At 41.3% G+C, this 25,000-nt stretch overlaps 1 long non-coding RNA gene across 4 annotated transcripts in view; it reads right to left on the bottom strand.

Annotated features, from left to right (window-relative positions):
* The window catches only part of LOC123503042, a 90,026-nt gene that overhangs the window by 23,189 nt on the left and 41,837 nt on the right, over nt 1-25,000 (bottom strand). For all 4 annotated transcript variants that reach the window (XR_006674286.1, XR_006674287.1, XR_006674284.1 and 1 more), the window contains exons 3-4: nt 20,277-20,348; nt 1-22 (exon numbers count right to left, since the gene is read on the bottom strand). The exon at nt 1-22 is cut by the window's left edge and continues 54 nt beyond it. This is a non-coding gene — a long non-coding RNA (uncharacterized LOC123503042). The remainder of the gene's footprint in view (nt 23-20,276; nt 20,349-25,000) is intronic.

Raw genomic sequence — 25,000 nt, 5'->3', positions numbered from 1 at the left:
ACGCGAGGTGGAGAAAATTATGCTGAAATACAATGAAGGGAAGGAAATCTGGTTAGGTTGATGAAAAGTAATGTAGAAAATTGTTTTTTTTTGCTAGAAAATATGAAGAAAAGAAAAAGATGTATTGTTAGTATGAAAAGAAGTGACAGGTGAGTCTGGCTGAGGTAAAGAAAATTATGGTGCAAGACAAATATGGAAGGAAGAAAATGTTACTATGAAAAAAAAGTAATGTAGAAAATTGTCCTCTGGTATATATGTGGAAGGAAAGAAAATGAAGTATTGTTAGTATGAAAAAAAGTGACATAGGTGTAATGGAATGGGATGGAAGGAAGAAAATGTGATCAGTATGAAGAAAAGTAATGTAGAAAATTGTGCTGTGGTAGAAAATATGAAAGAAGAAAAAAAGAAATATTGTTAAATGAGAAAAGGCGACTGAGGTAGAGAAAATTAAGCTGGAAGACAAAAATGGAAGGAAGAGAATGTGGTCAGTATGAAGAGAAGTAATGTAGAAAATTGTGCTTTGATAGAAAATATGAGAAGAAAATGAAGTATTGTTAATTGAAAAAAAGGTGAAATAGAAGGTGTGTCTGGTTGAGGTAAAGAAAAGAATACTGAAATACATGAAAGGGAGAAAATATGGCTAGTATGAAGAGAAGTAATGTTGTGTATATCCAGACAAGTGTGAAAAGTGTATAGTAGAGAATAAAGCTGATGCAGAGGAATGTACGTTATTCTTTGACGTTTCGGCTTTACAACTATCCTCAGAAAGAATATAGAACATTTCTCTGCATCAGTTTATGTTTTCCTACCAGCCACTCAAGGAAAGTAATGTAGAAAGTTGTCCTTGGTAGAATATGAAAAAAAAACCGTATTATAAGTATGAAAAAAGTGACATACGTAGCGGTGTCTGGCTGAGGTAGAGAAAATTCTGCTGGAATACAATGAAAGAAAATTTGGTTTGTATAAGAAGTAATGTAGAAAATTGTCCTTCGGTATAATATATGAAAGAAAAGGATGTATTGTTAGTTTGAAAAAGGTGACAATGTGCGTCTGTCTGACTACGGTAAAAGAAAATTAAGCTGGAAGACAAAAATATAAAGAAGAAAATGTTACTATGAAGAAAAGTAATGTAGAAAATTGTCCCTTGGTAGAATATATGAAAAGAAAAATGATGCATTGATAATAGGAAAAAAAAAGTGATGAGAAAATTATCCTTGGAAGAAAATGGAAAAACAAAAAAATCACTTAACATGAATAAAGTATTAAGAAAATATGCTTAATGAAAATATGAAAAAAATAAAATTAACTATCGTATCTAAAATTTCTACCCCATTTCTCTCGTTTTTCTTCTTATTCTCCTTCCTCCTCCTCCTCCTCCTCCTCCAGAAGATGGTGAACCTCCGCCAGGTGGTGTCCGAAGTTCCCAGGTGGACACAGTGGGTGGTGTGTGTGTGTGTGTGTGTGTGTGTGTGTGACCTACCCTTCTTCATCCATTCCCTCAGTAGGCACCATCACACGCGCAGGTACACGTACACGTACACACACACGTACACGCACACAAGCAACAAAAGTCCCGGACAAACCCTATAGGAGAAACACTAAGAAGAGAGAGAGAGAGAAAAAAAAACTATGAACACTCCAGTAAATCTTCACCTGTTGTGTGGAGGCCCCCACGCCCCACTCCTTGCCACGCCCCCAACACACCCACACACCCAGGCCGCAGGTGACGCCAGCCTCTCAGCTCCCACACCGCCCGTCCACTCTCACTCTCGCCTTGCTCTTAATTCCACTTTTCCACGCCCTTCTGTGCCTCCCGCGGGTCAGAACGAGCTTTGAGAAGGAGTCCTGCAGCGCCTTCTCAGAGCATACGCGCCTCCTCCTCCAGTAGTGGCCGCCCGAGGGAAAATATTTATGCATACTTGTGTTGAGGCGTCACTTGTTTAATTTGGTTCCTCTGCCGGGAGTTTGTGAGGCGCCTCGAGGATTCTTCAGGAGTTTGTTGGGCCGAAAGAAAGGTTGGTTTGGGAAGGAAGGAAGGAAGGAAGGAAGGATGGAAGGAAGAGGAGATAAGGAGGAATGTGGTTTTGTTGGAGAGGAAGGTAGGGAAGAGGAAATGAACAAGGTAGGGAGTGAGGAAAGGGAGGAAAGGGAGGATTTTGGGAGGCGTCTTAGTAGTTAGAGGAGGAGGAAGGATAGCAAGGGGAGGGGAATGTATAGTGGTGGGGGGGAGGTATGGTGGGGGTGGACGAGGGTCTCTCAGCAGGCCGTCACTCCCCCCGTGGCGTTATGACGGCAGGACCATCGCGGGCAGATTACTACGGGAAGTGGGACTACTTCACCCCCTTCCCTCCCCACATACCCCCTGCACCGCCCCTCCCCTCCTCACACACACCCTCACCACACCGGCCCTTCCTTGTTCCTTCCCTTACACCGTCTTACTGTATCACTGTCTACCCACAATGCGTTTCAGGGACAACGATTCATATTTTTTTCATACAGTGACCAAAGGTTTACGCCCGTATTCAGAAAGGCTTTCCCCTCTCACTAAGGCAATTTTCCAAGGCCACAGACAACTAGCCGGGTTTTCAAGAGTATTTCCTTTTAATAAACTAGAAATCTTGCCAATCTATCACCATAACCATAAAAAAATACTCTTAAGAACACGCATATCTTCATCTGGAGCCTTTGGAAAGAAGTGACACCTTATTCTCACCACGATTATTTTCCAAGGCCACAGAAACAACTAGTCGAGTTCTCAAGACAGTTTCTCCTTTTAATAAACAAGAACTCTTAGCAATATATCACCAGCATCTCAAAAATAGTCTTCAACTGGAACCTTTGGAAAGTAGTGATGGTGAGAGAACAAACCGTTTTAGAATACGGGCCAATTAAACGCATCGTAGTTTTCGTCGCTACGGTTAAGACGAAAGTGGATAACGTTGGTACTTCCCCTAGAAAATAGTGAAAAAAAATATAGATACAAGTTGATAGGGAAAAAAATAGATGTAAGTTCTGAAAAAAAAAAACAAACCAAAACAAGAAGAAAAGTGAGAAAACAGGGGGGAAGAAGGGGGGAAGGAGGGGGTGTTACACAGGCTATCCATACTTTGCCTAGAAAGTTCACTACGCTCAAGATGTCCAGCCGCCCCACTCGACCCAAGGTGTCAACTCTGTCTTCTACTTCTCGCCGCTATCAACTAACCAACCCTCTGCGTGTGTGGAGACTAAAGACGCCACACACCTGATACGTAGATTGACAGACAGGTGGGGGTGTCCTCTTAACCTACGTCTTAATACCAACACATGATACGATACGGCTTGCAGCGTCCTCTTACCTCTTCCTCCGCCAGCTCCTTCCACCACTTGTATCCGCTGCTCTCATTGGCTGAAAGGCGACACATACACCTTTCCTATTGGTGGATCAGCGTGGTATGAAAACGCGAAAATGCAAAACTAACGAGGATGAAAAGCGTGCCATGACAAAACAAAAATATCAACAGACAGCCAAATTAAAGACAAGCAAACAAGAATGGGTTAAAAGAAAATAAATAATAAAGTGAAGAATAAAGGAAGTAATGGATTATGTGTGTGTGTGTGTGCGTGTGTATGGTGATAATATCTGAGGTGCTTCAGTTACCAGGTTCGAGACAGCGGTAACCAGCTCATGAACCTTTTGAGTCGAGCTTTTTAGGTAGATGAAGGGAAGAAAAAACGCTATGATGAATATTAATTAATACAAAAAAGTGAATGAAGGAAAAGAAACACTGATGCAAAAGTTGATACAATGATACGAATGAGTAAATAGATAAAAGAAGCGAAAAACAATGAAATGAAAGGAAGAATAAATGAACGAAGCAAGAGAAACAGAGAGACACTAGCTAAGCAAGTATAAAAACGAATGAATAGAGAAATAACTAAACACATGGATAAGATGAATAATGATGAGTGAAAAAGAAGTAAATCAAGGCAATAATGTTAATAAGCAAACAAACAAACATGCACGACCATATGAGATAGGGAAACACACACACACACACACACACACACACACACACACAAAGGGGGGGGGGGGACTTGCATCGATGGATTGATTTAAGGGCTAATAAACTGCATTGCCTTGCCTTTTAACTTTTGTCCTTAACTATTTAACGACCATTAGGCTGAATTGGCCATTAGACTCCACTGTGATTAGCTCTTTCACCTTCCTTCTCCTCCTTTATCATTATTACCTGTGCTTTCTTCTTCCCCTTCTCCTCCCCTTCTTCCCACCTCCTCCACCTCTGATACAATGCTTTTCTCCTCCTCCTCCTCCTCCTCCTCCTCCTCCTCCTTTTTCTGCATTCAACTGTATTCAACGCCTCTACATCCTCCTCCTCCTCCTCCTTCCCCCTCTCCGTGACAAGCAAGAGAGAGAGAGAGAGAGAGAGAGAGAGAGAGAGAGAGAGAGAGAGAGAGAGAGAGAGAGAGAGAGAGATTCATATTGATCAAATCTGGACTGGAATCACACACACACACACACACACACACACACACACACACACACACACACACACACACACACACACACACACACACCGGTAATAAATTGACGTATTAGGGGCAACACAATACTGGCCCACGTGTGATTAAAGGGCAAATTTCCGGCTTGAGAAACGTGATTTACAGATTCTTGAGTTGTTTCGTTCTACCACTTGACAGGACGCCGTGTGTGTGTGTGTGTGTGTGTGTGTGTGTGTGTGTGTGTGTGTGTGTGTGTGTGTGTGTGTGTGTTTTTTTTTTTCTCTTTTTCTTTTTGTTACTCTTTCATTTTTTCCCCTTTTGTTTACCTATCTTTCTTCCTTTCTTTGTTTCCTTCTGTTTTCTTTTCTTTTTTTTTTTATTCCCATCTATTTGTTTGTGTCAGTCAGTGTGTCCATCTTATTTCAACAACAACAACAACAACAATAACAACAACAATAACACCAACACCATCACCACCACTACCAGCACTACCACCACCACCACTATCAGCAGCAGCACCACCCACCACCAACACCACCACCATCACCACCACCACCACCACCACCACCAACAACAACAACAACAATAGGTAGCACGGTGACCACATTAATTAAAGCCACGGAAGGCAAATGAAGCAAAGAAACCCTTAAGGACCTAGTGAATAAAGCCAATAATAACTTGAAACGCAAATAAAAGGACAGAATAAGTAGCAGTGAACAGAACCATAAATAAGAGAATGTGAGTCATGAGTCACTTTAGCACTTAATGACTCACAGCATAGAGGTGATGGGACGGCAGGGCTTTGTATAACACTGTACTGCCCTGTATTGTATTGTTGTATGAGGATTTACTTGTGTGTTGTCAGAATGAATGTGTGTGTGTGTGTGTGTGTGTGTGTGTGTGTGTGTGTGTGTGTGTGTGTGTGTGTGTGTTTTAGCTTTTTTTTATATTTTCGAATGCTTGAAACAGAGAACGGGTCAAACACGAACACACACACACACACACACACACACACACACACACACACACACACACACACACACACAAAAAAAAAAAAGAAACCTATTAACGAGACAATAACAAAAGAATAAAACCGTGAATCTTTGGTTAAATGAGGAATATAAAGAGTCTTGGTGAAGTTAATGAGATTTGGTGAGATTGGTGAGATTAGTGATGAGCTGAGTGGTGTTTGGTGATGAGTTTAAGCTCGCGAGTTTCCTAAATTGGTGCTGAGATAAGTGATGTTTTTAAGGTTAATGATGAGATTGGTGATGAAGCGAATCAGATCAGCAAGAGTGGTGATGAAAATGGTGATGTTAGGCAATTGTGGTGATGAATTGAGGTTGTCGTGTTTCCTAAATTGGTGTTGAGAGATAAGTGACTTTTTGAGGTTAATGATGAGATTGGTGATGAAGTGAATGAGATTAGTAAAAGTGGTGATGAGAATGGTGGTGAGCTGAAGTGGTGATGAGAAGTTGTCGAGTTTCCTTAAGAAAAATTGGTGTTGAGATAATTGGCATCTTTGAGATTAATAATGAGATTGGTGATGGAGTGAATGGGATTAGCAAGACTGGTGTTGAGAATGGTGGTGAACTGAGATGGTGATGAGTTGAATTTGTCGAGTTCCTTTAAATTGGTGTTGAGATAGGTGACTTTTTTGAGATTAACGATGAGATTGGTGATGAAGTGAATGAGATTAGCAAGAGTGGTGATGAGAATGGTGATGTTTGGTAACTGTGGTGATGACTTGAGGTTGTCGAGTTTCCTTAAATCGGTGTTGAGGTTGATGATGAAATTGGTGATGAAAACGAATGAGATTAGCAAGAGTGGTGATGAGATAAGTGATGTCAGGGAGGTGAGACAAATAAACTCAGTGATTTAGGCGAAGTTTGGTGATGAAGGTGAATTTAGTGGTGAGTTTGTTGGGTTGGTGTGGTTGGCGGGGTGGTGACAAATGAGGTTGACAAGTAGGGCACTCACAACGACCATCGGGATCCAATAGCACTGCCAGGGACGACTCAGGGCCAGGGGTCGTGTTAGGGTCGTGGTGGTGGTGGTGGTGGTGGTGGGTATGGGGGGTGAAGGGGGCGTGGGAAAGGGGAGGCGCGGCACCCTAGTGTTGGTGAAATAAGTCCATTTCTCTCTTTGTTGCCTCAAAACGAAGCATTCTCCCTTGTCTCCTCCTCATTCTCTCTCTCTCTCTCTCTGACTCAAAACATGCATAATTTCTCCTTTTTGCATCTTTTTTTTTTTTTACTTATTTTTCATTTATTTCTATTTCCTCTTGTTTTGTTCATCTAATATTTGTTTATTTCAGTTTTTCTACATTTCTTTTCCTAAACACTAATATACGTTCTCTCTCTCTCTCTCTCTCTCTGCTACATATATAAAAAATCTGAATTATTTACCTAACGAAGACAATTTTCCTGTGACTAATCAGACCTAGAGTAAACCTTGAGCCTCCATCCACCTCACCTGCTCCACCTCGTCCACCTGCCGTCCACTCCCATCAGCAGTTAGGCTCGTATTCTCAAACACTTCTGCGCTTCCCCTCCAGTATTTCAAAAGGCTTGATTTAAATTGACAGAAGTTTTTCAAGGTGCCTTTACGGTTCTAGAGGCAGAGTGACAAGATTTTTACATTACTAGCTGGTGCAACACTCTTGAAAACCCGCTGGTCATTTCTGTGGTCTTGAAATACAGTCTTGGTGAGAGAAAATAGAGTTTTTTTAAGTTGTTTTTACGGTTCTAGAGGCAGAGTGACAAGATTTTTACATTATTAACTGGAAAACACTCTTGAAAACCCCGCTAGTCATCTCTGTACCCTTGGAAAACAGTCGTATTGAGAGATTCGAGCGTTTTTAAGCAAGTTTGTATAGTTCTAGAGACAGAGTGACAAGATTTCTTCATTATCAACTCGAGAAACACTCTTGAAAACTCCGCTGATCATATGTGGTCTTGGAAAACAGTGGTATTGAGAGACTCGGACATTATTAAGCAAGGCAGGGTGACAAGATTTCTACATCATCAACTGGTGAAACACTCTAGAAAACTCCGCTAATCATCTTTGTGGCCTTGGAGAACAGTCGTGGTGAGTGAGCAAAGCGTTTCTGAATACAAGCGTAAGTCTTCCGTTCGTTGTTTGAAAAGTAACTCTTCGCGCTTCACCTCTTCACCTCTCAGTGGAAGCGACATCTTGTTCCCTCCATCTCATCCACCGACAAGCCATTAAGGTGAGGGTGTAGGGTTGGCTGCTCTCTCTCTCTCTCTCTCTCTCTCTCTCTCTCTCTCTCTCTCTCTCTTTCTCTCTCTCTCTCTCTCTCTGGTTATGTGAAGACTCAAAGGTTTATTAATAAATTTACTATGAATATGATGTGTTTTCTTTTATACACACACACACACTCTCTCTCTCTCTCTCTCTCTCTCTCTCTCACTGCGGTCCCCTTGATGGCCCCGCGTCCTCTCTCCTCTCCCCTCGCCACGCTCGCTCCTTCCCCGCGCCCTCGTGCCAGCCGTCACCACCAGACGCCCCCTGCTGCGCCGAGTCCGGGGAGCGTCGCCCCCCCGCGTCTCCGGCAAGCCCAGCAGCAAACGTGGGCCGCGGCGGAGGCTGGAGGGCGCTGTTGGTGATGATGGTGATGATGGTGAGGTAGTGAGGTGTTGAGTGTTGCTTGTCCTGTTCTCCCAGCGTGTTTCTTCCCGGGACGCGTCTTGAAGTGGTTAAAAGGTATCATTTGCCGCCTCTGTCTTGACAAGTGGTGTCTTGACCGCCTTTAGTCAACACTTTATTCTTAAACACTTGTACGCTTTCAATAGGTTCTAGTTGATGCTACACGAGGTTCTAAGTGTGTGTTTCTACGGTTCTAGTGACAGATTAGCGAGATTTCTGCATCATTAACAGGAGAAGCAGTCTTGGGAACTCGGCTAGTTATCTCCGTGGCCTTTGACAGTAGCCCCGGTGGGAGAGCACAGCGATTCACAATACTGGGCCACAGATGAAGGCGCCAGAGATTGTTTCTTGCTTATACTTCCCTGTTCTCTCTCTCTCTCTCTCTCTCTCTCTCTCTCTCTCTCTCTCTCTCTCATCGTGTCTCCTGTTCCCGTATTGGTTATTGGTATTTTTCCTTTACTCTTTTTATCATCTTTGCGCGACTTTCATCCTCCGTTTATATACCAAAGGAAGAATGACTCTCTCTCCCCCTCCTCTCTCTCTCTCTCTCTCTCTCTCTCTCTCTCTCTCTCTCTCTCTCTCTCTCTCTTACACACCCTACTGTCACCCTGAACACCCTAAGTACTTTTCCCTCACTCTATTCTCCCTCACCCTAACTTCCTCAGAGTGACGCAGTTGGAAGCAATGTTAGCTGAGGTTAGATTAGGTTAAGTTAGGTTAGGTTAGGTTAGGCAAGATCAGGTTGAGTTACGTAAGGTCAGGCTGGGTAAGGTGAGGTGAGATGAGATAAAGTCAGGCTGGTGTGAGGTCAGGTAAGGTCAGATCAGGTGAGGTAAGGTCAGGTTTGATTCGGGCAGCGATGAGGAATGGCTGGCCGGTCTCCTCGCCTCGCCTCGTCTCGCCTCCCGCTGCCTTTGTTGGGCCGCGGAGTGTTGCTTTTAGTTATTGATCGTCAGGTGGCGGAGATGTGGTGGCGGAGCTGTGGCGGCGGCGCTACGGAGCTGTTGTTGGGGTGACGCGGGTTTATGGAGGAGGAGGAGGAGGAGGAGGAGGAGGAGGAGGAGGAGGAGGAGGGAAGACGAGAGAGCCAAAGTCGAGTTGTAGAAGAGATGTTTAAATTTAATGGGGCGTTGTGAAGAGAACTGTTTCTGGTGGTGGTGGTGGCGGTGGTGGTGATGGTGGTGGCGGTGGTGCCGGTGGTGGTGGTGGTGGTGGTGGTGGTGACAAGCTGCAATCGTACTACTGTCTTTGGCTTTAGGCTTCGTATAACGTTAGGAAGCCTTAAACTACTTGTACAAAGAGCCGTGTGTGTGTGTGTGTGTGTGTGTGTGTGTGTGTGTGTGTGTGTGTGTGTGTGTGTGTGTGGGACCCCAGGGTGATAGCGACTGTAAACTTCGAAGTGAGAAAGTGGGAGGCGAAAGAAAGGGAAGCAAGAGGGAGAAGAAGAGGAGGAAGAAGAGCAAGGAGAGGAGAAAATAAGGAGGAAGAAATGTGGAAACAGCATGGAAGAAGGGAGGACAAGAAGAGGATAAAAGGATGAACTGGAAGGGAGAAATATGAATAATGCAAGAAAAATGGAAGAGACGGGAAGAAGAGGAAAAACAAACAAAACAGAGAGAGAGAGAGAGAGAGAGAGAGAGAGCGCACCGCCCCCCTCCCGCCTCACCTTTCATCTAAATTACCTGTGCGGCTCCTTGTTCTTTGAGGTCACAGGTAAACAACAGGTAATAAGGAAGACTAATTAAGGGATCAGCAGAGTTTGTTCCCCAGCCTGCCGCAGTAAAGGAATCAGAACCTACTTAAGAGAATCAGAACTCCTTTATAAGTTGGTAGTTTGGATTAGATTGGGTTAAGTTAGCCAAGGTTAGACTAGGTTAAGTTAATTTAAGAGTGAGAACCTCTTTAAAACAAATTAGAACCTCTTTAAAGGAATCGAAACTTCTTTAGGGAATCAGATCCTTTTTAAGATCACAATTCGATCCTAAAATTAATTATACTATTTCGATATTAAATGAACAAAATAAAGAGATAAATAAAGCAAACTAAAAAAATGAAGATGAATAAGAGGAGAGGAAAAAGAAGAGTGAAAACCCAGAGATACACAAATAGAATGAAAAACAAGATGAATAACAGTGGAGGGGAAACAAGGGATCATGTAAAAGTGTAGGAGTCAAAATTATTTCCCCTCAGTGTAATTTAGACCCAAAAAAATAAGAAAAAAAAAGGACGTTGCGTTTTCATAACTTCATCTTAAAAACTTTCTTGCGTGTGAGGTTGAAAGGAATGAGAAAAGGAGGAGGAGGAGGAGGAGGAGGAGGAGGAGGAGGAGGAGGAGGAGGAGGAGGAGGAGGAGGAGGAGGAGGAAGAAGAAGAATACAGGAGGAGGAGATGGAAGACAGGAAAAGTTGCAAAATAAAAAGGAAGAGAAAAGAAGAGGAGGAACAGGAAGAAGATAAAGAAGAGGAGAAATAAGAGAAGGAAGGAAGGAAGGAGAGGGAAGGAGGATAAAGGAAAGGTAAGGGAAGCAATAAAAAGTCAATGAAAGAGGAGGACGAGGAGGAGAAAGAGGAGGAGGAGGAGGAGGAGGAGGAGGAGGAGGAGGAGGAGGAAGAGAGCAAATAGACTAAGATTGCCTTCAGACGTTCTCTCTCTCTCTCTCTCTCTCTCTCTCTCTCTCTCTCTCTCTCTCTCTCTCTCTCTCTCTCTCTCTCTCTCTCTCTCTCTCTCTCTCTCTCTCTCTCTCTCTCTCTCTCTCTCTCTCTCATAATTTCCATCTTCCTTCTTCCTTTCTCTTTTTATCCCTTCTTCCATGCATTCTTCCCTCCCTCCCTCCCTCCCTCCTTCGAACTTTTCCTCTCTCTCCTTCCTTCCTTTCCCCTCCTCTCATCTTCCCCTCACTCATCTTCTTAGTTTCCACGAATCATTTAAATCTCCCTCCCCTCTTTCTAATTTTTCCTCCCCTCTCCCCTTGACATCTTAAAAGTTACTAACCCTTATACCTTGTTACCTTATGATACCTCCTCCTCCTCCTCCTCCTCCTCCTCCTCCTCCTCCTCCTCCTTTAGCAACGATCCCTCAGTTCATTTTCTAATATTTATGTACAATTTTTTCGAAGCGACTCTCCTCCTCCTCCTCCTCCTCCTCCTCCTCCTCGTGATGACTTGTCAGGATTTACAGGCTGGATGCAGGTTCAAAGTAGGCTCCCCGCTGTCTTGAAACGGAAGGGTATACCAGACAACTTAACCTTCTTTTATCCTGCTTACCTGCTTACCTGTCTGCCCGCCTGCCTGCCTTCCTGCTCCCCTCCCCTGCCTTCTCCTCTCCTCCTACTGTACCTGCCTTCCTTCCACCTCTCCCCTCCCTCTCTTACACTTCCTCATCCTCCTCTTGTTGTTGTTGTCGTTGTTGTTATTGTTGTTAGCTTTTATTAACTTTCCTCTTCTCCTCCTCCTCCTCCTCCTCTTCTTCTGCGTCTACTTCTTCTTATTTGTTTTTTTTTCTACTCTTGTTATTGTTGCTTTTTGTTGTTGTTGTTGTTGTGTCTCCTCTCCTCCTCCTCCTCCTCCTCCTCTTATTATTCTTGCTCTTCTTGTTCTTCTAATCTTTCCCCTCTTAGTTTCAGCCTCATTTCTCTCTCTCTCTCTCTCTCTCTCTCTCTCTCTCTCTGGTAAACACAATAATAAAGGAGAAAACGCTAAATTGAGAGAGAGAGAGAGAGAGAGAGAGAGAGAGAGAGAGAGAGAGGGGTCGTCGGCCAGAAGGTACACACCGGAGGGCAAACGGTGGCAGTTTTCTCTTGGCGTTTATTTATCAAGTGTCGGCGGAAGTGAGACATTAACAAGCGGAAGACGATGGAAGATAATAAAACTGTGTCAGACGTAGAAGGGGGGAAACTATGGGAAACACTAATTGCGACCTTGGGGGGGGGAAACACAGTGAGGGGGTCTGTTCCTTGCCTCGTACTCTCAAACGCTTCTCTGTTTCACCTTCACTCTTTCAAAAGGCTTTATTTAAATTTACACGAGTTTTTTAAGGTGTTTTTACGGTTCTAGAGGGAGAATAACAAAATTTCTTCATTACTTACTGGAGAAACACTCTTGAAAACCCAGCTAAGCATCTCTGTGGCCTTGGAAAAGAGTCATCGTTAGAGCAAAGCGTTTCAAAAGCTTCATTTAAATTTACACGAGTCTAGAGGCAGAGTGACAAGATTTCTACATTATTAACTGGGTTTGAAAATAGTCATGGTGAGAGATTAAAGCGTTTCAATAGCCTTTACTTAAATTGACTCGAATTTTTAAGGTATTTTTACGGTTCTAGAGGCAGATTGACAAGATTTTTACATTATTAACTAGAGAAACACTCTTGAAAACCCCGCTGATCATCTCTGTGGTAAGTGAGAGTTGAGATTGTGTCCTCAAACTCTTCTCAAACTTCTGCGCTTCACCACCACTATTTCAAAAGGCTTTATTTGAGTTTACACGAGTTTTTAAGGTGTTTTTACGTGTTTTTACGGTTCTAGAGGCAGAGTGACAAGGTTTCTACATTGTTAAAAGAAAAAAAACCACCCTTGAAAACCAGCTAATCATCTTTGTGGGCTTGGAAAATAGTTGTGGTGAGAGAGAAAACTGTTTTAAAGGGTTTTATTTAAATTGACACGAGTTTTTAAGGTAGTTTTACGGTTCTAGAGGCAGAGTGACAAGTTTTCTTTATTGTAAACAGGAGAAACACTCTTGGGAACCCCGCTGATCATCTCTGCGGCCTTGAAAATAGTCGCGGTGAGAGGTGAAGCGTGGCTGAATACGGGCCCTAGTCTTCCTTTCCTTGCCTCTCCTTTTCAATTTTTTTTCCCGTTTTGCCAAATACACACAAGAAAGTTTTTTAAGATGAAGTTATGAAAATGCAATCCTTTTTTTCTTATTTTTTTTTCTGGTCTAAATTACACTGAGGGGAAATAATTTTGACTCCTACACTTTTACATGATCCCTTGTTTCCCCTCCTCCACTGTTTTTCATCTTGTTTTTCATTCTATTTTTGCATCTCAAGGTTTTCATTCTTGTTTTCCCTCTCCTGTTATCAATCTTCGTTTTTTTAATTTTCTTTATTTATCCCTTTATTTTGTTGAGTTAATATTAAAATAGTACAGTTATTGCTTGTTTGAGTTTCATTTTAGAATCGAATCGTGATTTTAAAAAGGATCTGATTCCCTAAAAATGAGATTTCGATTTCTTTAAAGAGGTTCTAATTTGTTTTAAAGAGATTTCCATTCACCTCACCTCACATAACCTAACCCAAAATAACCTAACCCTTTTCCTCCCATTTTCTTTCATTCTTTCGTTGCGTTTTCCTTCAGGGGAGACTTAGATTTGAAGGAAATTAAGGAAAATGAACTCTTGTGGTGGTTTCCAGGATGCAGTAAAGAAAAAAAATGTAAGGAAAAGAAGGAAAATTTTAAGTTAGAAGTAGGTTAGGGGAAATGAAAGAAGGTGGTGGTGTCTAGGATACAGCATGGAAAAAAAGAATATGTAAGGAAAAGTATGCAAATTTTTCTAATGTATGCGGAAAAGAGGAAATCAAAAGGAAAAACGTTTAGTGATGGGAAAAAATCTGGAAAACAAAATAAGGTAAGTTTTCATGTACGTAAATAAGACCATAAGAAAAGAGAGAAGCTGCAAAAGACTGTCAGATTTAGACGTGGCGGTTCTTCTATGAGCAAAACTACTTAATTCCATCTGTGTGCTATCTAACTCCATCTCAAGTTTCAATACATTTATCCGTCTTTTAACTAACTCTATCAGACCTGTACGGGGGCTGGCAACTAAGTGAGCCTTTTTTTTTTTTTTATTTCTGTTGCTCTTGGCCGGCTTTTCCCCTCTTATATATAAAAAATGAAATCTATAAGCTGCCTAATTTATCTGTCTTTTGGTTAACTTTATCTGTAAGGGGACTGGCAGCTAAGTGGGCCTTTTTTTTATTTTTGTTACCCTTTGACCTGAAAAAAAAAATCTTACATGAAAAATAATTCTTTCTATCAAGTAATTCCATCTATCTGCGTGTGTGTGTGTGTGTGTGTGTGTGTGTGTGTGTGTGTGTGTGTGTGTGTGTGTGTGTGTGTGTGTGTGTGTGTGTCACTTCCAAGACATTTCTCAGTGACTTTCCTTTTTTTTTTTTTTTTTTTATTTTATTTACACCATGTGGGTTTTTCACGGGAATTTCTGGGCTAAATTTTGTGGTACCTCCTATCTCAAAGCCCACCCGCTCGGAAACTATTGCCCCGAGTGAGGAAGCCCAACCTACACTCGGACCGTGGACAGGATTCGAACCCATGCGCTTGGAGACCCCTCGGACCCCAAAGCACGCAAAAAAGAAAGAAAAGATTAATAAATGAACTTTCCAAAAACAGAAAAAAGAGAAAAAATGAAAAAAAAAACACAGTAACATCAACTCCCACGCTTACGAATAAATCAAAGCACATTTCTCTAATCCACAAACCTTTTTACATACATTACAACGAATAACAATCACACAATCACACAATTACGTTTTCTGTGACGCCGGAAGAGAGAAAACGGGCAGCGGTTTTGAGCATAACACCGAAGCAAGACAGGAAATTCTTATAACAAATGAGTGAACAGCGATTTGTTGCCTGTTATGGGTGTCATCACTCTGCCAGACGTGGGTGGTGTTTGGCGGGGAGGGAGGGTGAGGCAGGGACAGATGGGGAGGAAGGGAACAAGCGAGGAAGTGAAGGAAAAGCGAGAGGTGGACGGAAGGAAGATAGGAATGAAGGGAAGGAAAGATAAAAAAAAATGAAGCGAGGAAGAGGAGAGGAAGGAGGAGTGAATGAAGGTAAGAAGGAAGGATGCGAAGAAAAGAAGGCGAGGAAGCGAAGGAAAGGAGAGAGAGAGAAGTGGAGGGAAAAAAGTGAAGGAAAGAAGTGAGGAAGAGAAAGAAAAGAAGAGAGAGGTGGGAGAATGGAAGGAAAGGTAGGATGGGAAGGAAGGAAAGGAGAGAACAAAAGAAGATAAAGGAGATAGGTTGAGGAAGGAAGGAAGGAAGGAAGGAAGGAAGGAAGGAAAGCGAAGAAGAGAAAGAAGAGAGGTGGAGGGAATGAATGTAGGAAAAGGAATGATGGAAAGGAAAGAAGGCGAAGAAGAGAAAGGAGAAAGAGGAGTGAAGAGTAGGAATTTGCATCGGAAGGGAGGAAAGAGGCGAAGAAGAGAAGGAAAGGAGAGAAAGATGGAGAGAATGAAGGAAGAGAAGAGAAGCGAAGGAAAGAAAAAAAAAAGAAAGAAGCAAGGAAGAGAGGGAAGCGAGGTGTTTGGTGCCAGTTTATGGAAGGAAGGAAGAAAGAGAAGTAGAAAGAAAAGGAAGAAGCAAAGAAAGGAGGGAAGAGAAGGAAGGTATAGAAGGAAAGGAAGAAAGAAAAGAGAATGAAAAAAAGTTGCTTCTGGTAAATAAATCACACACACACACACACACACACACACACACACACACACACACACACACACACACACACACAGTTCTCTATAGTCTGTTTGTGTGTGTTGAGGTGTAAATCACAAGGACAAACATGTGAAATAAAGGCGGGAAGATGAAGAATAAGTTACTGTACCTCTCCACACACTCACCTGTTCCCTGACTCATTACTTACACAGGTGAATCAAGCGGACAGGTGGAAAGAACGAGTGTCATGTTGTATTCATGTTCTATTCTTGTTCATGTTGTTATACTCTGTGGATGAAGATTATTTATTTGTTGTTCGTTGTTGTTGTTGTTGTTGTTGGTGGTGGTGGTGGTGGTGTTTTTCTTGTTTGTTGTTTGTTGTTTGTTTGTTGTTGTTGTTGCTATTATTGTTTATTGTTGTTGTTGTTGTTGTTTTTTGCTGTTACTGTTGTTGTTGTTGCTGTTTTGATGTGTTTATTGTGACGTGACGCGTTCAAATGAGAGAAATATTAAACAAACCTTGAGAAAGATAGAGAATTAAAAAGACAGAAGAGAAAAATAAGTAACAAGAGAAATTAATGAATAAATAAAACAAATTAAATGAATAATGTAAACTAATAAAAAAAATAAGCAAACAACAAAACAAGAAAACTTAACAAAAGCGAAGAAAAAAAAAACTGCAAAAATATAAAAAAGGAAAATAACAGAAGATGAAGGAAATGAAAGAAGAGAAGAAGAAGAAGGAGGAGAATAAAGTTAATGGAGGAAAAAGAGGAGCCAGAAAAGGAAATAGAGGAAGAAGAGGAGGAGGATGGATGAAATAGAGGAAGAGAAGGAGGAGGATGGAGGAAATGGAGAAAGAGAAGGAGAAGGATGGAGGAAATAGAGGAAGAAGAGGAGGATGGAAGAAATAGAGAAAAAAGAGGAGAAGGAGGATGAAGGAAGGAATAAAAAAGGGGAGAGAAAGGGGGGCAGGGAGGAGGAGGGGATGAAGGAAGAACACCTGGCGCACCTGAGACACACCTGAGCCGCCAATTTACGTGAGCGAGGCGGCCACAGAGCAGGTAGTTAATTGGCCATAGGTAATGACTGAGAGGTACAACTTATAACACGAATTAGCCCCATTAAACTAGGAGGAGGAGGAGGAGGAGGAATATGGCCTTACTGTATGTGTGTGTGTGTGTGTGTGTGTGTGTGTGTGTGTGTGTGTGTCAAGATTACTAAAGGAACAATGATCATGAAGGAACCTTGTGATTTAGGTAAAGTTCTCTCTCTCTCTCTCTCTCTCTCTCTCTCTCTCTCTCTCTCTCTCTCTCTCTCTCTCTCTCTCTCTCTCTCTGATCCACTTCTTCCCTCTTTTCTACTCCCTTCTTTATTTTCTATTCTTCTCTTCTGTATCATCACCCTCCCTTTTCCTCACTGTCCTCTGTTTGTTTCCTCCCCTTTCTCTCCCCTTTTCCTTTATTTTCCTCCCCTCTTCCTTTTCTTTCCTCCCCTTCTCTCTCCCTCCCTCCTCACTATGGCTACCCACAAATCGATGTCTAATTTCACCTGGTTGCCTCCGTCCCAGGTAAACATAATTAGCGGGAACGTCGACAACCTGAAGAGGGGAAGAGGAAGGGGAAGAAGAAGGGGAAGAAGAAGGGAAGAAGAGGGGAAGAAGAAGGGAAGATGAGATGATGTGATGGGCGGTTCATTTCCTTTTCTTTCTCTCTCTCTCTTGCATATACTTGAGAGAGAGAGAGAGAGAGAGAGAGAGAGAGAGAGAGAGAGAGAGAGAGAGAGAGAGAGAGAGAGAGAGAGAGAGAGAGAGAGAGAGAGAGAGAGAGAGAGAGAGAGTTGTCTTATTCCTTTTTCCTTCATTTTCTCTTCTTCCCTTTCCTTTTGTATCTCTACCTCCTCCTCCTCCTCCTCCTCCTCCTCCTCCTCTGCTCCTCCTCCTCCTCCTCCATGTCCTTCTTTATGAACTTACCCTAAAACCAAACAAAAACACACAAACATACAAACAAAACACAAATTCACGACGAGAGCAAACACAAACAACACAAACAACACAACTGATACATAAACAAAAACAAAACAAAACAAAATAAACAAAACAACAAACAACAGGTAAACCGAGAGCACAGGTGAGCAAGGGAGTTACCTGCGCGAGCTAATTAAGACGTAGCAAGTGGCGGCTTTGTCTATACTGGGAGAGAGAGAGAGAGGGAGAGGAGAGAGGGAGAGAGGGAGAGGGAGAGGGAGAGAGGGTACTGATGTCTCTAAGGGCGTGTTTCCTATTCCACCTCCCTACATTTTGATCTGTTGGTAATTGGTCGGTAAATTAAGGAAAGGAGGGAAGGAGGGAAGGAGGGAAGGAGGGAAGGAGGGGGGGAGGGAAGGTGGGAGGTAAAGGAGGGCGGGGCACAGTCACGCTACTGAGGCTAAAACGACCACACAACGCCCTCCTCCTCCTCCTCCTCCTCCTCCTCCTCCTCTTCTTCTTCTTCCTCTTCTTCCTCCTCCTCCTCCAGCTCCGCCCCTCTCATTACTTGTCATCATCCTGTGTCTGTTCTACGCACACACGCCCTCTGGCCACACACACACACACACACACACACACACACACACACACACACACACACACACACACACACACACACACACATCATTATCTTATGTGCGTGTGAATGTTTTAGATTTTTTTTCATTATATAGTTATTTTTATTTCTTTGTTTTATTTGTTAATTTTCTGTTCTGTCTGTCTGTCTGTCTGTCTGTCTCTCTCTCTCTCTCTCTCTCTCTCTCTCTCTCTCTCTCTCTCTCTCTCTTTCCTCCCCCGTGGCGTCCATCACAGTGTTTATCTCATCAACTAATCATCTTCTTCCGCTTGAAAAAGGAGAAATAAAGAAGCGACTTAAAAACGATCCGGCAACAAAGAGTCTTGGATCCCTTTCGTGTTGGTTCTGATCCCACAAAGAGAAGCGTTGTGGAATTACGAATCAAAATTAAAAGGAGTAATGAGGCAAAGAACACGGAAGGTACGTACGTTGTTTTGTCTTTACTTTATGAAATGCCTTTGTTGTTTTCTTTCTTTTTTTTCTTTTTATATTTTTTTTCTTCGTTTTTTCGTTGTTTTGTTTTTGTTTTTATTTTATTTTTGTTTTTTCTCTTCGTTTTTTCGTTGTTTTGTTTTGTTTTGCTTTTGTTTTGTGTTTTTTCTTCGTTTTTTCGTTGTTTTGTTTTGTTTTTATTTTATTTTTGTGTTTTTTCTTCGTTTTTTTCGTTGTTTTGTTTTGTTTTAATTTTGTTTTTGTTTAGTATTTTTTTCTACGTTTTTTTCGTTGTTTTCTTTTGTTTTTCTTTTGTTTTGTCTTTTTCTTCGTTTTTCGTTTCGTTTTGTTTTGTTTTAATTTAATTTTTGTTTTTTCTTCGCTTTTTCGTTATTTTGTTTTGTTTTGATTTTATTTTTGTTTTTTCTTCGTTTTTTCTGTTGTTTTGTTTTTGTTTTTATTTTATTTTTGTTTTTTCTTCGTTTTTTCCGTTGTTTTGTTTTGTTTTTGTTTTATTTTTTATTTTTCTCTTCGCTTTTTCGTTGTTTTGTTTTTGTTTTTATATTATTTTTGTGTTTTTTCTTCGTTTTTTCGTTGTTTTGTTTTGTTTTAATTTCATTTTTGTGTGTTTTCTTCGTTTTTTTCGTTTTGTTTTGTTTTATATTATTTTGTGTTTTTCTTCGTTTTCCTTTCGTTTTGTTTTGTTTGATTTTGTTTTGTTTAGCATTTTTTCTTCGTTTTTCGTTGTTTCTTTTGTTTTCTTTTGTTTTGTCTTTTCTTCGTTTTCGTTTCGTTTTGTTTTGTTTTAATTTAATTTTGTTTTCTTCGTTTTCGTTGTTTTGTTTTGTTTTGATTTTATTTTTGTTTTCTTCGTTTTCGTTTCGTTATGTTTTGTTTTGATTTTTTGTCTTTTTCTTCGTTTTTTCGTTGCTTAGTTTTGTTTTATTCTATTTTGTTTTTCTTTGTTTTTCCTTTTGTTTTGTTTTGTTTTGATTTTTTTTGTCTTTTTCCTTCGTTTTTTTCGTTGTTTTGTTTTTATTTTTTTTTTGTTTTTTCTTTGTTTTTCCTTTTGTTTTGTTTTTGTTTTGTCTTTTCTTCGTTTTTCGGTTTTCATTTTTCGTTTTGTTTTGTTTTTATTTTGTTTTTTTCCTTTGTTTTTCTTTTTCATTTTCGTTTTTATTTAGTTTTGATTTTTTTCGTTTTTCTCGCTTCGTGTGTTATTATTTTCTTCGTTTATCTTTCTCTTTTTCTTTCTCCCTTCGTCTTTTTCTTTATATTTCAATCTTCTCTTGACTATCTTTTTTTTCTTTCTCTCTTTCTTTTCTCGTTTCTTCTTTCTTTTTCTCCTCTTATTTTTTCTTTCTGTCTTTTTCTCTTGTTTCATTAATTTCTTACTCTAATTTCTCTTTTTCTCTCTTTTTCATTTTTTTTCGTTCGTGTTTATCTTTTCGTTTATTTGTTCTTTTTCTTTTTTCTTTTCATCTTTTTCATCTATTTATCGTTTCTTTCTCTCTCTCTCTCTCTCTCTCTCTCTCTCTCTCTCTCTCTCTCTCTCTCTCTCTCTCCCGGTGTATTTAAAATGATCTGTCTTTCTAGATGCTGAATGCCACTTATATTACTTCTCACCTCTTCATCAGCCAGTCCTCGCGTCCTCGTTCATCCTGTCCTCCCCACCACCAACAGTTCATCTTGACCATCCTAGGAAGAAAGACAGTATTTTCACCAACCTGTCGCTCGTATTCTGAAACGCTTTGCTCTCTCACCATCACTAATCTCTAAAGGGTACAGTTGAAGATACTCGTGTTTTTAAGAGTATTTTTTTTTTTATGGTTCCAGTGAAAGATTTTTAGTGTATTAAAAGGAGAGACTGTCGTGAAAGTATTGGTATTTGTCTATGTGGCCTTGAGGAATTGTCGTGTTGAGAGGGAAAGGCGTTTCTGAAGACGGGCATAAAAAAAAAAAAAACAGTAATATTTTTACCAATAACAAATAAATAAGAAGGCTAACACACATGGAAGGATAAACAGTATCCGAGAAATACAGGTGTACAGATCTATTCCAGGTGTAGAATAGATGTGTAAATGACAAAGAAACACACCTGCCAAATTATCAACGACTGTCAGGTGTGTGTAGGTCAAATGTATATGTGTGGTGGTCTGGTGGCGGTGTGTGATATTATGACTGGTGTGAGGAAGGTATGGAAAGAATTCACACACACACACACACACACACACACACACACACACACACACACACACACACACACACCTGCGAAACTATTAAAGACTGCAGGTATGTGTGGATTCTGTTCATAAGTGGAATTGGCAAGAGATAAAAAAATTGAGAAAAATGCATAGGTGAAAAAAAATAAGAATACAGGTGTGGAGTGGCGGCGTTCAGGTGTAGAATGATTGGCTGACAAGTAAAGGTGAGTAGGCGTGAACGAGAAGGAAGGGAAGGAACAAACACACACACTTATTATACCTGCCAGACACATAGAGGCAAACAATAGACAGACAGGTGTAACAATAGCGACCTAATTACTGATGACAAATTGCTCTCAGATGTGGTAAGAAGAAGCCACACCTATTAGAGACACACCTGCTCCTCCTTCTCTTCTTCCTCCTTCATCATTGCACAGGTAACTAATGACCTTTAAACTTCTTCATCAATCAGCAGGTGTCATTAATAATAGACTCAATGCAGGTGACTAATTGCCGCTTGAAAACAGGTAATATATATGATGCTATAAATTGTCTCGCTCTCGTAAATAATAGTGAGAGAGAAACAGAGTGATGGGGAGAGAAGTTAAGTCCTGTAACTCGAAATGGCTGCAGATTGAGAGAGATCGAGGAACAGGGAGAGGGAGAGGAAAGCGAGGAACAGAGGGTGAAAAGGTAAGGAGGGAGAGAGGGAGAAAGGGAGGGAGGGAGAGAAAGGGAGAGAGAGGGAGAGGCAGGATGTAGGCATGATAGGGTTGTATAAGATGAAACAGGAAACAAGATGGAGAAAGAGAGAGAGAGAGAGAGAGAGAGAGAGAGAGAGAGAGAGAGAGAGAGAGAGAGAGAGAGAGAGAGAGAGAGAGAGAGAGAGAGAGAGAGAGAGAGAGAGAGAGAGAGAGAGAGAGAGAGAGACGGGGGAAGAGGAAAAGAGAAAGGGAAAGAGGAAGAAGGGAAGAGGAGGGGGGTGAGGAGATGGGCAAGAGGGGGAATAGGAAAGGGTTAACTCTCCCCTCCATCTCCTACCCATAGAACAGGACGGGCTAAATTAGAACGATCACGGAGGCGTATAGAGTTTATAAATGACTGTGAATTCTTCTTACATGGTGACCGGCCGCCATAATTATTGTGTTCGTTTATTAGGTAAAAGTTTGAGAAGCACTCCCCCCCGCCAACCACCATCACCACCACCATCACCACCACCGTTACCACTACCACTATTTTGGCTGCCACTATTATTACCATGTAAAAACAACAACAACAACAAAAACAACAACAACTACTACTACTACTACTACTACTACTACTACTACTACTACTACTACTACTACTACTACTACTACTACTACTACTACTACTACTACTACTACTACTACTACTACTACTACTACTATCACCATCACCGCAAAATAAAGCAGAAAAATAATAAGAAAAAAATAGAAGGACATGAAGAAAGAGGAAGAGGAGGAGAAAAAGAGAGAGAGAGAGAGAGAGAGAGAGAGAGAGAGAGAGAGAGAGAGAGAGAGAGAGAGAGAGAGAGAGAGAGAGAGAGAGAGAGAGAGAGAGAGAGAGAGAGAGAGAGAGAGAGAGAGAGAGAGAGAGAGAGAAATAATGGAGGAAAAAGAAGAGAAGGACTAAGAGAGAGAAAAGAGAAAATCCGTCTTGAATTGATGATGATGGAAGGAGTAAGAGAGAGATTGAGAAAGGAGAGGAAAAAGAGAGAGGCTGATAAATGGTGAAGAGGGTTTAATAAATGACTAATAGAGAGAGAGAGAGAGAGAGAGAGAGAGAGAGAGAGAGAGAGAGAGAGAGAGAGAGAGAGAGAGAGAGAGAGAGAGAGAGAGAGAGAGAGAGAGAGAGAGAGAGAGAGAGAGAGAGAGAGAGAGAGAGAGAGAGAGAGAGAGAGAGAGAGAGAGAGAGAGAGAGAGAGAGAGAGAGAGAGAGGGGGAAGTGGTTCGTGGCTCGTCTGTGGGATCTGAGGTAATGGCCCATTAATACCCAAATTAATGGATTGCTTCGTGCTGTGATTGAGATGCTGAGAAGGAGGAGGAGGAGGAGGAGGAGGAGGAGGAGGAAGAAAAGAAGAAGAAGAAGAAAAAGATGAAGAAGACAAGAAGTAGAAACACACGAGGAAAAAAGTAAGAAGATTTTTTTTATTTACTCTTGACTGAGGAAACTCGTGAGGGGAAAAGGAAAAGAATAGGAAAATTAGGAAAAAAAGAGGAAAAGGGGAAAATAGTCTCGAAGGCCACCAATGTAAGGGAAAAGGGAGGAAACACTTTGAGGAAGATAGAGAAGAAGAATGAGAAATGGAGGGAAAAAAAGAGAAGAGGGGAAAAAGAGAGAAGAGGGAAAAGAGAGAAAAATAGAAGACGAAGGAAAAAGGAAATAAAAGATAATGATTGTGAGAGAAAGAGGAGAGGAAGAATGTGAGAAATGGAGAGAAAAAGAAGAGAATAAAAGAAGCAGAAAGGGCGAAAAGAGAGGAAAAAGAGGGAAAAGGAGGGAAACAGATGGGAAAAGAGGAGAAAAGAGAGAAAAGGAGAAAAAAGAAGGGAACAAAAGAAAAGAGGGAGAAAGAAGGAAATAGGAGAAAAAGAGAGAAAAGAGGGAAAAGATGGGGAAACAAGGAGATGAAAAGAGGGGAAAAGAGGGGAAAAAGAGAGGAATGAGGTGAGGAGAGCGAGAGAGGAATAAAGAAGGTGGTAGGCAAAATAACCAAACATTTATCACTATTGATCAAACTTCCTTGTGGCGGCCAACTCTCTCTCTCTCTCTCTCTCTCTCTCTCTCTCTCTCTCTCTCTCTCTACACTATCATAATCTGTTGATAAAGATGATGATAATGAGGAGGAGGAGGGAGAGGATGAAGAGGAGGAGGAGGAGGAGGAGGAGGAGGAGGAGGAGGAGGAGGAGGAGGAGGAGGAGGAAAGAAAGTATGGAGGGTAAATAAATAAAAATAAGGAAGAAATCAAGGAAAAAAGAAGATAAGGAACGAAAATGAACTCAGAGAGAGAGAGAGAGAGAGAGAGAGAGAGAGAGAGAGAGAGAGAGAGAGAGAGAGAGAGACGAAACCTGCCAAGAATCCACAGCATTACTATGGGAAACAGAAAACGGAGATGGGAAGAAAACGAGAGCGTGTCATCTATTTATCTCTCTCTCTCTCTCTCTCTCTCTCTCTCTCTCTCTGCCCAGCTAACCCAAACACAAAACACCTGCGACTTCCCCCCCTCCTCCGTCTTTCCCCTCTCCCTCCCCTCTCCCTCCTGTTCTCTGCCCCTCCCACACCATACCTGTCCCCTCACCGCCCCTACCGCCCCCTCCCTTCTGCCGGAGACACACACCGGAAGCCCAAACCAGCGGGGGGCGTGACGAGTCAATGGCGGGAAGGAGAAAAGAATGCAGTAAAAAAAAGAAAAAAAAAGAAAAAGAAGAACAGTTTGCGAAGGGAAAGAAGAAAAGAGGAAAAGAGAAAAAAAGAGGAAAAGGAAAAAAAGAAGAAAATTTCCAAAGTGGACGTTTTAAAAGACATTAGGTTAGGTTAAGTTAGGAAGAGGAAAAGAGTTAAAAAAAGACGAAAAGGGAAAAAGAGGAAAAGGGAAAAAAAGGAAAAAAAGAAAAAGGAAAAGAAAAAACAGAAGAAAACTGAGAAAGTGGACGTTTTTAAAAGATGATAGGTTAAGTTAGGTTAGTGGTAGTGGTAGTGGTGGTGGTGGTGGTAGTTGTGGTGTAGGGAAAGAGAAAGGAAGGAAGGATAGAAGGAAAAGTGGGAAGGAGAGGATAAATTGGATGAGAGAGGTTGAAGTGAGGAATAGACGAAGGAAGGAAGAGGGAAAAGAAGAAAAGATATAAAAGAGAGGAGACAACGAAGAAAGAAAGATAGAAAATAAAGAGAAAAGAGAGAAGATGAAAGAAAAGAAAAAATGAGAAAAAGAAAAAGGAGCTAAGAAAGGAAGCTCAAATGAAGGAAAACAAGAAAGAAAAAAAAAAAGAAAGGAAGGAAGGAAGAAAAGATGAAGAAAAAAGAAAGAAAGAAAAGGAAAAAAGGGAAAGAAGGAAGGAAGAAGGAAGAAAGGAAGAAATGAAGGTAAAAAAGGGTAAGGAACTAGCAAAAGATAAAATCCCAAATGAA

The sequence above is a fragment of the Portunus trituberculatus genome, chromosome 13 (assembly GCF_017591435.1).
Source record: "Portunus trituberculatus isolate SZX2019 chromosome 13, ASM1759143v1, whole genome shotgun sequence".
NCBI lineage: Eukaryota > Metazoa > Arthropoda > Malacostraca > Decapoda > Portunidae > Portunus > Portunus trituberculatus.
The sequence above is the reverse complement of the archived record's forward strand: the minus strand, read 5'-3'. Positions and strand labels throughout refer to the sequence as shown.